The sequence below is a fragment of the Lactuca virosa genome, chromosome 7 (genome assembly GCF_052849685.1).
Source record: "Lactuca virosa cultivar CGN04683 chromosome 7, Lactuca_virosa_CGN04683_v6, whole genome shotgun sequence".
Taxonomy (NCBI): domain Eukaryota; kingdom Viridiplantae; phylum Streptophyta; class Magnoliopsida; order Asterales; family Asteraceae; genus Lactuca; species Lactuca virosa.
The window spans coordinates 46,240,140-46,253,303 of NC_136432.1; the positions used below are offsets into that span (position 1 = coordinate 46,240,140).

Below are 13,164 nucleotides of genomic sequence, written 5' to 3' on the forward strand. Positions count from 1 at the left end.
GTAGATTTGGCCTCTATAAGACCTCTAGAGGATTAAAGTTGCAAACTTTAATAACCTTCATGTCCCATTCATGCATTATGTCTACAATGAAGGCTAAAATGGATCTTGGAGAGTATTTCACGCATGCATGGACGTAAAGTTAGAAACTTTACGTGATTTGTCCATCATTGGACATCAGATCTGTGTGTTGGGTCGATGGGATGAGAGTTTAAAGGCTTAATGAGTCAATACCTTCCTCAAAGGAGCTAGGGCTTGAGTTTAAGGCATATTAGATGGTCTTTGGGGGTAAAAGTTGGAAACTTTACCCTTCTAGACGTCTCTATGGTTAAGTATCTGTTCTATGGAGCTTTAGATTCGACTAGAAAGGACTGAATGCGTGAAGACAAGGAAACTCGATGAGTTGCCCTGACAACTCGACGAGTTGGGACAGGTTTCCCTGTTTCTAGATGCTAAGCAACTTGGCGAGTTGATGAGGTAACTCGGCGAGTTGGCTAGGGTTGTCCTCGGTTTTCTGAACACCGAAGGAACTCGATGAGTTTCTAGATGCACTCGATGAGTTGGGTCAACATGGACTGTTGACCTTGACTGTGGACTTTGACTTTGACCATGGTTGACCAAGTTGGACTTTTAAGGGTTTGAAGGGTTGAGTTGTATATTAAGGAGTTGTTTATGATTAGGGAGTGGGCAGAGCTGACACTCGGAGCTTGGACCTATTCAGCTACAGTTTGCATTAGAGGTGAGTCTTCTCACCATACCAATAGGTCTAAGGCACCAAGGTCGGCCCATTTTCTGATATGTGGATTGTTGATTGATTATGCGTTATGTTGGTATGACATTTCCATGAAAGAACCAAGGGGGGTTCCCGTGGCAATAGATTGAGACCATGTGGCGGTTCCCATGACATTTGGTGTAAGACCTTGGAGGGTTTCCATGGAACCCTAGTATAGTTGCATGTTTAGCTTGTATGATATTGTCTTAGTTAGTGAAGACCATGTGGGGGTTCCCATGGCGTGATGACCATGTGGGGGTTCCCATGGCAGGTAGTTAAGACCACGTCGGGGTTCTAGTGGCATTAGGTATAAGACCTTGGAGGTTTTCCATGGCATCCTTATATGTTGTATGCATGACTTATGTGGTTTATGTAGCTCCTATAGCTAATATGGATTATGTGATTATGTGGATTGTGTGGGGTATGCTTTGGGGAACTCACTAAGAACTAGCTTACAGTTTTTTGATTTGTTTCAGGTACTTCTGACCCTAAGGGCAAGGTCAAGGCTTGATGGCGCGGCATACACTCTCTCAGGCGTTTTTACGGGACACTCTGATATATGGAATAAAATGTTGATGTTATGAATTTGAAAACAATTGTTCTTGAGGTTTTTGTGGTGTATTGGAAATGTTTTTGATTATTTAAAAATGAAAATTTTCTTTGGAAAAATTAGGGTTGTTACAATAACCATGGACTTCATAACTAAATTGCCTAAGACCACTGGTTGACTCGACACCATATGGGTGATTGTTGATAGGTTAACCAAATCTGCGCACTTCCTGCCAATAAAAGAGACAAACAAGATGGAAAAACTAACGAGGATGTACATCAAGGAGATCGTACAATTGCATGGTGTGCCAATATCTATTATCTCGGACAGAGATAGCAGGTTTACCTCACGATTTTGGCAAACGCTACAAATGTATTTGGGAACCATGCTTAGCATGAGTACAACCTACCACCCACAAACCGATGGACAAAGTGAGAGAACTATTCAAAAGTTAGAAGATATGTTGAGATACCCACTTACCACTCTTCGAGTTCACATACAACAACGGTTATCACACTAGCATCAAAGTTGCTCCATTTGAATCCCTCTATGGGCGCAAGTGCAGATAACCTCTGTGTTGGGCTGAGGTAGGTGACACGCAACTAGAAATGGGACAAGTGCCTAATAGCATACTCACCGGCCCTGAGATTATTCAAGAAACTATGGAGAAGATCGTTCAGATATGTGAATGACTCAAGGCATCCCAGGATCGACAAAAGAGCTATGCGGATAAACGACGCAAACCCTTGGAATTCCAGGTTGGTGACCGCGTATTGTTGAAGGTCTCACCCTGGAAGGGGATGATACATTTTGGAAAAAGTGGAAAACTATATCCAAGGTACATAGGGCCATTCGAGATCCTTGCCAGGATCGGCCCGGTAGCGTACAGACTTCGACTACCACAGGAACTCAGCAACGTGTATCCCACTTTTCATGTGTCCAACTTAAAGAAGTGCCTATCTGACGATACCCTCGTCATTCCACTTGACGAAATCGAAAAAAAACAAGAGTCTCCACTTCGTCGAGGAACCAGTAGAAATCATGGACAGAGAGGTCAAAAGGACGAAACAAAGCCACATACCCATAATGAAGGTCCGTTGGAACGCCAATCGAGACTTGAATTTACTTAGGAACGCGAGGACCAAATGAAACAAAAATACCCACATCTTTTCCCCAACCCTTGAGGACCCACTCAAAATGCTAATTTCAGGACGAAATTCCTTCTAACAGGGGGATGATGTGACAACTACCAATTTTGGGTCAAACAAAGTCAACAAGTCAACTAAGTCAACTCGACTAGTATTAGGATTTTAGGATAAGCACAATGTTTCCTAATGTTCCTAATGTACAATTTACAATCATAATACAAAGTATCTCTCGGGATTGCCAGTTATCAAATATAAACCCTAATTATTGTTAGTAACGTAACAACTCGATAATTCAACTATATATTATTTGGGAATAAATAATACTCGTAACATAATGTAGTGGAGTTCATAAACCTAACACTATGGGGCAAAATCGTAGCAAAGGTTACAAACACAAATTTTTGGTGAATTCGTCACCAAATGCGACAAAACCTATATTCGGTTAAACGACAAAATTTTTAACGAAACAAACTTGGAAATTCAACCTAACTTTCATGTAACGTATTATTATTTTGATATAAATGTTTGTTGTAATAATTTGAATTTTTAAAATTCAAATTGAATATTTTATACATCTTTTGTACCATATTTATTTTATAAAACACCATCATTTTTATAAAAATACCAAGAATTTATAAAGGTTTGACTATTTTTTTATTATAAAAAGCCGCTAGTTAATACCATGTTCCTCCACCATAAACAAATCACATTTATGCACTTACACCAACCCTAGAGTAATACACCTTTAGACTTATCTTCATGTGTTCTTGACTTGAAACTTCCATCTATAACCTTCCATTCATCAAGAAAACACACATAAGGTGAGTTCATGCCCCTTCATTTTCGAGATTTCTAAGTTTTTGGGGGAGAATACAAGTAAACTTGTATAAATATACAAGTTATTATGAATACTTACTTATATGTTGTGTAAAAATGCTAAATACTTGAAATAATATTATTTCCAATCTTTATGAACATGTAGATGTGGATGTTTGTTCAAAGTACAAAACTATGAAAAACAAGTATAAACATGCTAGATGTTCTTATGAAAAAGTCATAAACACAACACTATAAAAACTAGGGTTTTTATGAACCTAATATGATTTTTCTAGCAAAAATGGTTATAACCAAGTTATTACACCATTTTTGTGGGACATAAACCAAAATATGTTATTTTGGACATATGTCTTGAAACTAGTCAAAAATATCAAAGAGTTAGTTTTAAAAAAAAACTTCAAAATCTATCATTTTATACAAAAATGATTTTCTAACAAAAATGGTCATAACTAGGTTATGGTACCATTTTGTGGTTTTTGACCAAAAATATGTTGTTTAAAACATATAAAGTTAACTTGACCTAAAAATCACAAAAAAGAAAAAAAAATAAGTTTTACGTAACTATATTTCACTATTTGCCGTTTGTGACGTTAAATGTCAAAAACTAGCAAAATGGACATTTTCATACAAATAACCCACTTTTTTGTGCTAGATGTAAAATACTTGTTATCTATGAATATCTAAGCATACTAGCCTCTATATATGTATGTGTATATATATATATATATATATATATATATATATATATATATATATATATATATATGTACAAAAATCAAATACTATAATAAACTATATAAATATAGTTTATGGATCAGTAACACTATTGTAACATGTTGAGCAAAGTGGATATATATATATATATATATATATATATATATATATATATATATATATATATATATATATATATATAATTGTTTTATACTATTTTATTATCATGGAAAAGTGATAATTACACACACAAAAGTTTTCATTACAACAAAACGTAAACTCGTTGAATCAAATTTTGTGAGTCTAAGTCTTCATCGTACCTATCAGGGTACCTACAAAAGTCCTGTATTATAACCAGAAGCTTCTGTAAGAGAGTGTGATACTTGCGTATAGATGTATACGGGACTGATAATTCCGCACCTACGTTGCTTGCAACAGCTAGACCGACAAGTCTGGGGTGACAAATGTCATAACATTCCGACGCCCGAAGAACGTTGTAAAAGGCCATCTATATCTTTAGCACAGCTATAATAACTCACATGAGGAAACAACGATACATTTAGTTTACGGGGAAACATTCATTCAAACGGTTTTATATAAATTAAAACTGCATATTACTATTTTAAGTATGGAAATACTTGTATATTTCGGTCTTAGGGTTTCTAAGACTACAATTCATTTTTAAGGAAAATATTGTATTTTCTAGAAACAAACACTATCATTTTACAAGGAAATGTTTACAATTCTTCATACAAACTCTTATCAACTCACCAACTTAATTGTTGTCACTCTTTCAAAACTACTTGTATTCTCATGAAATCACTAAAACAGGTAACTACAAACTTTTTAGGATGTGACGCTAAGGCGTCAGACAAATCTTTTTATCATCATATTGTAATTAATTTTGAAACATGCAACTATTACAACAATGTAACTTTTTCAATTATATTTATGATGGTTGTGTTTGCTTTGGTCACTATTATTCATTATTTTATGATACAATACATGAAAGTCATCCACCCCCCGACGTTTCTGTCATCCTTGTTTGGGGGTATGACACTTACAAAGGTCCAGAAGTAAGGAGAATGCAAGGATCTTTATGTTTCAAACTCCCAAGTAGCACCTTTCTTGATTCGTTCACAAAAACACCTCAAATGAGCACCAAAAGTGGATCAAGGAGAGAGGATAAGCTCATATAACTCAAAGCAGGATATAGTTTCTCTCAAGGGGCGTTCTAAGGTTAATGGAGGTTGAGAAATGACAAAGTCTTTGAGTTAATGCACCTTAAATAGGCCCAAAACCCTAAAAACATGTTCATCCACTGGGCCGGAGAAGTGTTACACCACTAAAGAGGCACTCTGCACCCTCTCCGATAAATTCCAAATTTTTAGATTTTCAACAAATGTGATTAATGCCTTCCTGCTTAGCAATGACATAAGAAACCATTATTAAAGAAGACACATTATTGAAGACATGTGGCCTTTCAATAATGGAAAGGAATTTGTAATTATTTATGGTTTTGTCTTTTATAATTATTGTATGCAAAGTGTCGGTAGCATAGTAAAATAAAGTATGTAAGACCCTCAATACTTTAGGGGGCATTAATGTAAATAGGTTTGTCATATTGCAATCAACCGATTGCAGTTCTATTATTGTACTCGGCTCCTTTGAGCCTATAAATAGGGCCTTTGCCCATATGGAATAAACAAGCTAAATTTGAGTGTTTAAGATTTGAGTTGTTCTCAATCTTCTTCTGTTGAAATAGATTTTCTATTTCTGAATAGCAGAACCCTATCCAAACATATCCATATATTCATATAAACATATCAAACCCAGACAATCAATCCATTCCGACGCATCATTCAGGTACAATTCTATCCTAATTTTATTAATTCCGCCATGTTTTTCAATTTGGTATCAGAGCTAAGTAACGTTCTTATTATTCTTATTATTAGTTTGCATATTCAATCTATCGTTAATAAGAATATATGCATATGCAGCATCATAAACATGATAAGCATCATAAACATGATAAGCATCATAAACATGATAATGAATAACCATTGTTTTTAAATATTCATATTTAAAAAAGTTATCAACAATTAAAATATTTATCATAAGAAGATTTAATACCATAAATATGTCTCAAGATATTTTCAATTGTTAAATTACTTTTATTTCTTCATGATATTATCATTTCGAGTTGTTTTAACTATTAATTCTACAAAATTTGAAATTTTTATTAAAATAATACTCGTTCTTAATAATCAAATTAATCAAATTCATGCTTGAAATATATATATTTATGTCTAACAAAATTCTGATGAATTGTATTCCTAATAGAAATATTATTTTAAGAATACAGCAAACCCAAGAATCTATAAATAATTCTAAGAAAAATCTCAAGGATTCTTACAAACCTAATAATCAAGGTACGATTTTAAACAATAACCATATTCATGATGTTAGATATTTCATAAGAACTAGTATTAAAATCCGTTATAAGCAAATACGTCGTCTAAAAACAAAACTATTTGTATTTTAAAACGTATGTCTTTTAAACATTATTATAATAACCACTACTATTTTTAAATAAATTTTAATCGTAACTTTAAATCTAAAACGAAACTAAACCATTATTATTATAAAATTATAATCATGAGTTTTTCAAGCCTAGATACAAATAAACAAGAATTAAATTTTTTTCGTAAAACATTGAAACAATCTAAAAAATTTCTTTTAGACTTAAAAATAGATTCTGACATATCAATGATAAATTGTATATCTAATATTGAAGCAATACATATAATAAATAATAGTATAAATTGGAAACAAGAACAAATAAAAAACCTTGAAGATAAAATAACAAAATTAATTTGTTAAATATGATAGAAAAAACAACTACTTCACTAGAAAAAAGAAACTAAAAATTTTATATATGAAAACTTTACAAGAAAAAGTAGAAACACTAACTAAATTATTTGCAGCACTAGAAATTCCATCTGAAACTCAAGAAAATAATATAGAAATAGAAAATAATCCAGATGATAATGACGCAGAAGTAATATATGATTTTTCTTCAGATGATGAAAACCCTTATTCAAATCCATATAGAGATTCACAAAACAATTTTGGATTAAAACGAAAACAATCATATGTTGAAGATGATTATCAAAGTCAATATATTTATGGACCACCTTCATTAGAAGAAAATTTTTTATATAGACAAGGAATGGTTAAAAATAAACAAAACAAATGGGAAAAAATACCTCCTCAATACATACCTAAATTATTTACATTTCCAACAAATTCAGATATTCTTTTTATTGATTGTGACCAAAATCCTGAAGCAAAAATTCAAGAATGGAGTAATAAAATGGGAGTACAAATTCAGTTAACCGAAGAATTAAGAAATTTACACCCAAAACACTTTCTTAATTATATCATTCATAAAACACAAGGTAACGCATATCGTTTCCTTTCATCTCTTGATGAAACCGAAACAATGATGATAGTCAGCCACAAACAATGCTCAAGTCAGAAAAACAACCTATAATACAAAATCCAGAAGAATATCCACCACTTCAAGCAGATCAAAATATAAAGAAATGGTACGTGATTTTCAACGGAGAAAACAAAGGAGTATATGACAATTGGGGAATTGCCAGTTCATATATTCTTGGAATAAATATTATTCACAAAAGTTACAAAACAAAAAATAAAGCAGAAGCCGCATACAACGAAGCATACAAAGCAGTAATAAAAGATAACGTAGAATGTTCAAAAACAGTTCTCCTAACACCACAAAAACCTATGACCAGCTTCACACCACAAAAACCTGTATCCATCCCAAGATCCCTTAACCAATTAAATGCAAAAATTGCCCTTGAATCCATTCTATCAACCAAAGAAAAGGAAGCCATGAAAAAACCATCTGCCAAAAAATTCGCTGAATTATGGGATAGCCTCGTTTCCTACACCGAGGTCCATTCTTTAATGGGCTTTTACCCAGTAGCCAGGCGCCCAGGCCCTAAAGCAGTTTTCCTAGCCGATTTATCAGATCCTATGACTTTATGGGATTATTTTATTCATGGATTCATCGACACTATCTATCTAGAAGGCACCAATTTACACTGCATCAGCGAATTCCCCTCTGCTGTGCAAACTATCATCAGAAATTATAAAATACGCTTTGCAAAACAAGAAAGAGGATTATTCATCAAAATGCATTCTAGCTACCCAATTTTTGATGAAGATTCTCAACTAATTGTCCCAAGTATTACTTTTGCAAACATGAGAATAAGCAACGGCTCAAAACCAACAAAAGATGATCTACCCCGTGAATCACTAACACAAGAGCATCTAATCTTTGCACTTGCCGGTGTTTATTTAGCATCATCACGCATTGGCAACGGTAAATATCAAAGGTCAAGAATCAGAGTAAATTATGCTAGTAAAACTTTCATTATCTACTCTTTAACAGACAACGAAATCACTCCAGAAGCAATGAAAGCAATTGAAACATTCGAACAACCTTTCGAAAAATTTTCTCATCAACTAGCTGAATTCCGATAAATTCCAAATTTTTAGATTTTCAACAAATGTGATTAATGCCTTCCAGCTTGGCCACATTCTTCCCCCCCCCCCCCCCCCCCCCCCAATTTTAAAGAATGGAAAAAACTCCACGAAGATTAAGTTGTTACACTTTGTTGCTATTCATAGGATCAAAAGACAACTCGTTATCTCTAAATGTGTAGTCTATTGTCTTATGAGTCGAATTGTTTATATAATATTTCATGAGATTGTTCTGCCTTATTTAAATGTGGAACATTTTAACATGGTTAAAAAAAAAGTCATAAAATCTATTAAACAATGGTTTAAAGCCGATTCAAATATTTGAAATATTATTTTTGAACCGTCTTCTTGAACATTTAGATGATAATTGCATTATTAAATATCCAATTGGATGAGATTAAATTCATTTGACCACAAATTTTATGATAAATGCAAGTCTTATTGGTCAAGATGAATAACAAAAATAATATGTTATAGTACGAATATTTATTGGATGAAGAGGTGTATACATACTTTTATTTAATTCATTCATTCATATCATCATCTTATTTTAATATAATATGTGTTCTTTATATTTTAAGGGAAGTAGAATTATTGGTAATGTTGGAAATAAAATTGTCCTTATGTTTGACCAGTTGCTTGTGGAAGGTTCAACTATCTAGCTATGTTCTCAATCCTATGGTAGTATCCAATGAAGGAAAGTAACAATCCTCATAAAATACGTTTTGTTACAAAAACCAAGATTTCTAAGTGTTCCAACGCCAAACCCAATATTAATAACTCTTTACAGTAACTCAGCTCTCGTTGAGGAAACAACCTTTGAAAGTCTACCAATTGAGAAGTCGACCGGTGCAAATGGAATTTCAATCAAAGACGCTCTATGGGATCCGACGCATGCAGCAGAGCGAAAGAGCCTTCCATTCTTTTCGGGTTCTGTACTTGTAAGTTAAGATCACCAAGATCTGTTGTAGCGCTAATGATCCTCGTCGACACTCCTGTTGCACCGTTAACTGTTACTTGGGAGTCACACGGGTCCGTATTGAAATTTGTCTCATAGTTAATTCATATATAATATATGATCATATGATGTTATTGTAAAATTTTCCTCTATATTACAGGATTTTACCCACCGACTATTGATCATGGAGACATCATACACACTGTTATCTATGATGCAAATAAAATGTCATGATAACTATGCATACCCTACTTTCATATATTTTAATAGGTAGACTAGAATTAAAATTAAAGTAATGGTTAGTGCTTATAATGCCTTGGAGGAAGAAATTAAAATGAAAAAGATAGAGGGAAAAAAGTTTCACTAGAGGGACCCATGACATGTCTCCTCAATCGTAGACTCAATATGTGATATTCATCTTTTTTTCTCTTCCTTCTCTACCCACTTTTATTTTACTATTATTCACATTGGATCATCCATTTTTCCCAAAAATCACATAAGAATTTTCTCATCCAAACGCATCTTCATGTCAAGTAACATACCAAAAGATCCATCAGAAGGGTCCTCCCGATCTACAACCGTTGATCAGAGCCACCATCCTGCACCCTTAAGCCGTTATGAATCCCAAAAACGACGAGACTGGAACACTTTTGGGCAGTATCTAAAGAATCAAAGACCTCCTGTATCTCTTTCGCAGTGCAACTTTAGCCATGTTCTGGAATTCCTTCGATACCTTGATCAATTTGGAAAAACTAAGGTTCATTTACATGGGTGTGTTTTCTTTGGGCAGCCTGAACCTCCTGCTCCTTGCACTTGCCCTCTAAGGCAGGCTTGGGGCAGTCTAGACGCGCTGATCGGGCGATTAAGAGCTGCCTATGAAGAGAACGGCGGCCCTCCTGAGAAAAATCCATTTGGAAATGGAGCAATTCGGGTTTATTTAAGAGAAGTGAAGGAGTGTCAAGCTAAAGCTAGGGGAATCCCATACAAGAAGAAGAAGAAGAGGAAAAGTCAAATAAAGGCCAATGAAGAAGTGAAGGCTTCCAAGCTACAGGCTACTTGAACTTTCTCCAATCTCGTTTTCACCACGCCAAATGGTAAGTCTCTTTATAGTTTGATTACATATATGAAATATTTTCTAGTTACATGGTGACTTGGAACCATCTTTTATCTAAATTAGTTACATATATGAAATATTTTCAGTGAGAACCCTAAAAACCCTTGAACCAAAAACCCTAATTTTGATGTTAAAACTTTTAAGGACACTCTATATAGTAAATCCTCCAAAGTATAGACGAAGGCATGATCAAGTTCGACAACTCTCTCTCTCTCTCTCTCTCTCTCTCTCTCTCTCTCTCTCTCTCTCTCTCTCTCTCTCTCTCTCTCTCTCTCTCTCTCTCATCATGCAAAATACTGTTTACGAATGGTGTTTAAATTAATATTTCTGGTTCAAATGTCTACTTTATATTTTGTTTTGGCCCTTTTTGGATTCGCTAGGATTTTGTGCCCCCTATGGATGACCATGTTAATATAACCCATCCTTAAATTGGACTTAAATCTTAGAGCTGTCTGATTGCTTGACATATTAATTAATTTGAAACATCAGAATCCCTCCAACCTGAAAACAAATTTAAAATAAAAAAAAAATTATGAAAACAAACAAAAACAAACGAAAGCCAGAATTTCAGTCCTATAAAAATAAAATATTAATTAATATTAATATATATATATATATATATATATATATATATATATATATATATATATATATATATATATATATATATATATATATATATATATATATATATATATATATATATATATATATATATATATATATATATATATCTAAAGAGTACTCGTCCACATCCATGCAACCAGGCAATGCTGTCATTTTATGCCTAGCTCGTTCATAACACTACTTTGGATTGTAGTGAGACTCCTATCGGGTTTAAGATTAGTCTTTGTTCTTATCTATAGTTTTAAAAGCACATTAATTAGAAGATTCCACAACAATTTACCTTGGCATGCGTTATATATTTTCCTAGCTCGATCGTTCATAACACTACTAATTGATTAAGGTCTGTGTATTTTGATGTGGTGTGAACTTTATTCTTATCTGCATTCTCATCGATGGTTTACTTCATAGAAAGTTACCAACTATTCACCAAATTCATTAGTTTTTACTTCATAAATACGCATGCACTATTTAGCAAGAAACTAAAGGCAAAGCAGATCAATTAATGCAAGGGCGTTCTGAGAACTTTTCTTCGTAGAATTTATAACGGTATATAATAGTCGCTCACCCTCTCTATATGTTATATTATTCTGTCCTATCATCACTCATTCTTCTAGCACTATGGGTTGTTTCGTTGAGCTCCTCTTGAAACTATTTTATGTTAGGCTCGATTTCTTAAATAGTGTTTTTTATTCTTTTTATTTTATTTTATTTTATTTTTTTTTTTTTTTTTGTGAAAAGACACTTGTAGATTCACGCGCAGGGATCTAAAACTTATTTCTTGATGGAAAACGCTTACAATAGTACACAATGAGATACCTCATGTAGCTTTAATATTTTGTTCTACTTCACAATGTCAATAATTTGATGATATAACCCTAAGTGATGGACATTAATGTTTTCTATTATACTAAAAGAAATGTGGAGCTAGGTTATTTAGGCCGTGTTTGGAATTCCTTTTTAATCATCTTTTTTACTTTTAACTTTTTCAAAAAGTTAAAAATTAGTAAAAGTTGTTTGACAATTTGAAAAGATCTTTTAAAATCAACTTTTAGTCAAGAAGAAAAAGTTGGTGGGAGAAAAGATAAGAATTCTTATCTTTTTGTGACTTTTAGCTTTTATCACTTAAAAGTCATACAAAACAAGTCAAACACATTTTAAACATCATCTTTTAAAAAAAGTTCTTTTATAAAAAGTCCTTCTATAAAAATGACTTTTATGTTTAAAAAGCAATCCCAAACACACCCTTAGAGGCTCCATAAACTTCTCATCTTCCTTAGGCCGTGACGTATGCTTCTCACGAACCCCTTCTGGGGCTAGGTGCACAACCATCACGGTCGTGCACACCAGCTCAGCCACAACGACTGTGGTGTTGCGTTCTATATACCAGAGTAGCAACAAACGAATTAATGTGCATTTATTCTAAGTAGAAACGCATGTAATTTTAAACATTACCTACATTTCAACTAAAAATATACTTATTATGCTACAAACTATTTCACAATATTTTTTCTTTCTCTACTAAACAAACTAAAATATATTCACATATAATTTCTTACTACCTACCACGACAATATCCACAACCATCAAACATCCAAACCAAACAACTTTGGAGGAAAATGAAGAAACCTCGTAGCTCATAATTGGATTCCGATAACTCCATAAATAGAAGGAAAACCTTTTGGCAATCTATTAGAAACCACTTCCACGGCGATATGGGACAAGGTGTTTATCGGGATCTCAATGAACTTTCGTCAAAATGTCGTGATATGAGGCCAAAAGTAACCGAGTTTAACCACATTTACAAGGCACTCAAAACCACAAATCCAAATACGAGTAATGACTCCGAGGTAATTGATGCGACGTTGAGACAAT

At 33.4% G+C, this 13,164-nt stretch overlaps 1 pseudogene across 3 annotated transcripts in view; it reads left to right on the forward strand.

Moving 5' to 3' along the window:
• The first annotated feature begins 9,886 nt into the window (after positions 1 to 9,886).
• The window catches only part of LOC145125258 (protein LIGHT-DEPENDENT SHORT HYPOCOTYLS 10 pseudogene), a 29,914-nt pseudogene continuing 26,636 nt past the window's right edge, over positions 9,887 to 13,164 (forward strand). For 2 of the 3 annotated variants that reach the window (XR_013715901.1, XR_013715902.1), the window contains exon 1: positions 9,887 to 10,645. The product of XR_013715901.1 is annotated as a protein LIGHT-DEPENDENT SHORT HYPOCOTYLS 10 pseudogene, transcript variant X2 (transcript). The remainder of the gene's footprint in view (positions 10,646 to 13,164) is intronic. The other variant, XR_013715900.1, reaches the window with a different exon arrangement.